Here is a 5,000-nt window from a genome sequence, read left to right on the forward strand (position 1 = left end):
GAGGAAGAGGAACAAGAAGAAAAACAGTGGAGGCATCCTATATGTGCATCTACAGAACAGGAAGGAGAATATTTCAGTGTTTCCTCATTTGAAGAGATGATAAAAAGTTTTTTCAATTTTTCCACAGGAGTTACGACAGATTTATTGAACTGCTATCAATTGTGGAACCAGTGATATGCAAGCAAAATACTAATTATCGTAAATGTATATCTGCAGAGGAATGACTGGCAGTGACTCTCAGCTAAAATATCATTTGATATTCGCAATATACAGGGTGTCCCACAAAAAAAAAAGAGGCCCGAACTTTGATAGACAAAAACTGTATTCAAAAAATTTACAGAACCGAATTACATGCAATAGATTGAAAGTTATATCAATTCAAAGTTCGGGCCTCTTTTTTGTGGGACAACCTGTATGTGCTTTTAAGTTCTGCACATGCGCAGTCTCTCGGACGCATCAGAACTATCAGAGAAATATTCTTTCCAAGATACTCGTATCCGCGGCGTTTCCGTTCTGATCCGAGGCGTCGTTTCGTTTCCGATCCGATCAGGTGGGCGTTAGCACGTTCAAATGTATGGTTTAGATTTTTTTTCCGATGATTCGTGTCCGTTCCGAAGTGTCGTTTCCGATTTGGTGGGCGACAAGCTTTAAAAACCCGCATCACTTCAACTAGAGCCTTTGAAATGCAGAATGTTGTTAATCTGCCACTAGAACCTTAAAAAACACCCTTAAAAACCAGCACCACTTCAACTAGACCCTTTGAAATATAGAAATGTTGTTAATCTGCCACTAGAACTGTAAAAACACCCTTAAAAACCCGCACCACTTCAACTAGAGCCTTTGAAATGCAGAAATGTTGTTAATCTGCCACTAGAACCGTAAAAACGCCCCTAAAAACCCGCATCACTTCAACTAGAGCCTTTGAAATGCAGAAATGTTGTTAATCTGCCACTAGAACCGTAAAAACGCCCCTAAAAACCCGCATCACTTCAACTAGAGCCTTTGAAATGTAGAAATGTTGTTAATCTGCCACTAAAACCGTAAAAACACCCTCGAAAACCCGCATCACTTCAACTAGAGCCTTTGGAATGTAGAAATGTTGTTAATCTGTCACTAAAACCTTAAAAACACCCTTAAAAACCCGCGTCACTTCAACTAGAGCCTTTGAAATGCAGAAATGTTGTTAATCTGTCACTAAAACCTTAAAAACACCCTTGAAAACCCGTGTCACTTCAACTAGAGCCTTTGGAATGTAGTGAAGATGTGCCTCAGAAGAGCTGCACATTACAAGGTACAAACAAACCAACAAAAAAAAAAAAAATACAAGCAGGTTACAATACTTAAAATTTATCCCACAATCCGTTTTCTTCCACATAAAACAACATTTAAGTATCCCTCACAATGTACATTCCGTTTTCCTTCACATTAATCGTTCAACAGAAAACGTAAAACATCACAGGCATTTGGCAGTACTTAATCTACCCCACATTCCGTTTTCTTTCACATTAACCGTCCAACAGAAAACGTAAAACATCACAGGCAGTTGAAAGTATCAAAATCTATCTTACAGTCCATTTTCTTTCACATAAAACCTAACAGAAAACGTAGAAACATCACAGGCAGCTTACAATATTCCAAACACATTCCGTTTTCTTCCACATTAACACTTCAACAGAAAACGTAGAACATCACAGGCAGTTGGCAGTACTTAATCTATCCCCACATTCCGTTTTCTTTAACATTAACCGCTCAACAGAAAACGTAAACACATCACAGGCACCTTACAATATTCACATTCCGTTTTCTTCCACATAAACCGAACAGAAAACGTAGAACACAGCAGGCAGTTGGCAGTATACTTAATCTATCACACATCCCATTTTCTTTCACAAAATCTAATAAACAAAAAACGTAGATTAGAAAAAAAGAAAACTATTTTTTGTTTAATTTTCGTTTTTAATTTATTTTATACCTTTTTAACCCTTTAGTGATATTGCATTCCTTAACCCCTTCACTACTAATCTTATTTTTCCTTTTTCTAATCTTATTTTTATACTCAATTATTCATTTCATTTATTTATTTATAGCTACGTTGCCTATGAAAAACGAAATTAAACTTCTACTTCTCTTTCTGCTTCTATATCTTTTGCAAACTCAGCCCTGTCCACCTCACTAATGCAAGAGTTAACCAGGACTCCACTCTCTCACTGCACCAAGAACCCGTTTTCTGTTGCGCGTCTATAACTAAACCAAAGAAGCGAAATGAGAACAGAACATATTCAACACAAACAAGCGCACATATTAACAAACAAACAAACAAACGGTCAATAAACAAGAAGCCAAACAGAAAACGAGAGAAACAACAGAAAACGGATGACAGTTCAAACAATCAACGTCATCAGGTAGAGCGCCCACGCACGCACACACGCACACACACACAAAGAAATAAACAAATATAAAAAAAAAACAAATAAGAAAAAAGAAGAGAAAATAAAAAAATAAATAAATAATAACTAAAAAAAAAACGAAAAAAAATAGAAACTAAGACAGACAGACAGACAGACAGACAGACAGACAGACAAGGTGATAAAGAACAGGAAAAATAGAGAGAGAAAAAAATAAAGCAGGTAATTAAAGAGACTGAAAAAAACAAAGCAGAACAGAATAGAAAAAAAAAATGAAGAAAAATGAAAGAAATAAGAAAGAAGAAAGAAAGAAGAAAAAAACAGGAATAATTTGAAACGAAAAGAAGAAAAAGTTATAAAAATCAACATAAACAAACACATACAAACATACAGACATACAACAGAAAGAAACGATAACTAAATAAATAACAAACAAACAAACAAATAAATAAATAAAATAAACAAATAAACAAAACGCGTCAAACACAGACGAACAGAAAACGAGCAGAACGTAAACAGAAGGAAAGAAAAATATAATTAACGAAAGAAAAATAAAGAAAACAAATGTAAAAGGAATCAAAACAAAAAGCCTAAAAACAGTCAGAAAAAAAAGTAAATAAATAAAGACTAAAATAAATAAATAAATAAATAAATAAATAAACACAAAAGAGAAACAAAATTAAATGAAAGAAAAAACGTTGAGAAAAAAATAAAAAAACAATGAAAAAAGAAAAGAAAAGAATTAAGGAAAAGCCAAATAAATAATAATAATAATAATAATAATAATAATAATAATAATAATAATAATAATAATAATAATAATAACAACCACTGCCAACAGCCACAATACGCCACAACAGAATAGGGAAGTGAGAAAAAGTAAAATAAAGCAAGAAAATTAAAGAAAAACTGAAAAAAACACATAAGGAGAAAAGAAAATTAAAAAGCAAAAAAAAAAAACAGAAAAAACAAGAAAAAATCAACAAATAAATAAAAAACTGAAAAATAAATAAAAAAAACTAAATAAATAAATAAAAAAAACAACAGAACGAGAAAAAAAGAAAAATAAATAAACAAAACCAGTCTAAAATAACATTAACAAACAAACAAACAAATAAACACGACCACAACACGCCACAAACACGCCACAACAGGGACAGGTCCGCGAGGAAGAAACTCACACTGGCCAACACACGCCTGCCGAAGAACAGCCTCTTGAAGAATTCTGTCCGTTAACGTTGGAGGGAAAGACAGGCCAAAGCTGGGGAGAGCCGTTAGCTGAGGTTCCTGGGTGGGGCTGGGGAGCAGTGGGGAGTCCTGGGGCTGCCTGGGGGTGATGGGGAGAGGTAGGGAGGTGACTGGGAGGTTCTGGGGCGCTGTAGTGGTGGTCGGGCAGTGTTGCAAGCTTGTGGTTGTGACGGGGCGCTGTTGTAGGCTTGTAGACGTGGCAGCGCGGTGTTGCAAGGTTGTAGAAGTGATGGGTTGGTGTTGAAGATTTGTGGTGATGATGGGGTTGCTGTGGGGGCTTATAGTGGTGATTAAATGGTCTTGAGAGCTCGTGGTGATGACTGGACGCCCCTCACAGCTTGTAGTGGTGTTGTGGTGACAATGTGGGCTTGTAGTGGTGTTGTGGTGACAATGTGAGCTTGTAGTGGTGTTGTGGGGTCCCTGTGAGCTTGTAGTGGTGATGGCAGGTGTGGGATTTGTGGTGACTGTCGAGATATCCCCTTTTATAGTGGTAGTGGTGGTGGTAGCGGTGGTGGTGGTGGTGGTGGTACCTCTCATCCTGGCGGTGGTGACGTGGTGGCCCCCCTCCCGCTGGGGTGACGGGGGGTGACATGCCGGAGGGGGGTGGGCTGGTGTAACCTGCGGCCTGATTGGGACCCCTCACAATGGTGGTGGTGGTGGTGGTGGTGGTAGTAGTAGTAGTAGTAGTAGTAGTAGTAGTAGTAGTAGTAGTAGTAGTGAAGATTAATTAAAATATAGAATGAATGAAGGAATAGAGGAATAGAAAGAGAGGGAAAAATTAACGAAGGAAGGGAACATTAAATAAATAAAATGAACCAACGAAATGAAGGAAGAAATTAAAAGAAACACGAAAAAAAATGAAAAGGAATAATGTTTGTTTGTTTGTTTGTTTACCTGCTTGTTGGTTTAACGAATGGCACGTTTGTTTTGTTTATTTTTTGTTTGTTTTCTTTCAGTTTCTCATTTTTTGGTTCATATTTAGTTTGTTTTTCTTTTTTCTTTTACTTTTTTCGTTTTTCTTTCTTTTCCTTGCTTTGAATTTTCTTTATTTCATTTCCTCTTATTTCTATCTTTATTTCTCCTGTTTTCTGTTATTTTTTTCAATTATCTTCATTTCATCTCGTTTTGCTTTTCATTCATTCATTCCTCTCTTATAATGTTCACAAATTCAAAGTATTTTAAAAGTATATTATACTCACAACACTTCAATTATTTTCTATATCATTCTTTATAATACTCTTTTTTTCTTTTCTAAGTTCACAAGTCACATATATAAACACTTTTCCTTATAAGTTATTTCTAAGTACATATTAACGTTATTTTACTTCAGTCTTTTCTTTTCTTTTA

General features: G+C 35.6%; 1 protein-coding gene across 10 annotated transcripts in view; it reads right to left on the reverse strand.

The window, feature by feature from the left end:
- LOC135096144 (DNA-binding protein RFX2-like) overlaps positions 1 to 5,000 on the reverse strand; it is a 52,468-nt gene that overhangs the window by 42,659 nt on the left and 4,809 nt on the right. For 6 of the 10 annotated variants that reach the window (XM_063997440.1, XM_063997435.1, XM_063997439.1 and 3 more), the window contains exon 1: positions 3,587 to 5,000. This exon is cut by the window's right edge. The exons of the other annotated variants lie outside the window; for them this stretch is intronic. The gene's annotated coding sequence lies outside the window, so the exon portion shown is untranslated. The remainder of the gene's footprint in view (positions 1 to 3,586) is intronic. 10 annotated transcript variants of the gene reach the window in all.

Source organism: Scylla paramamosain, unplaced genomic scaffold, assembly GCF_035594125.1.
Source record: "Scylla paramamosain isolate STU-SP2022 unplaced genomic scaffold, ASM3559412v1 Contig2, whole genome shotgun sequence".
NCBI lineage: Eukaryota > Metazoa > Arthropoda > Malacostraca > Decapoda > Portunidae > Scylla > Scylla paramamosain.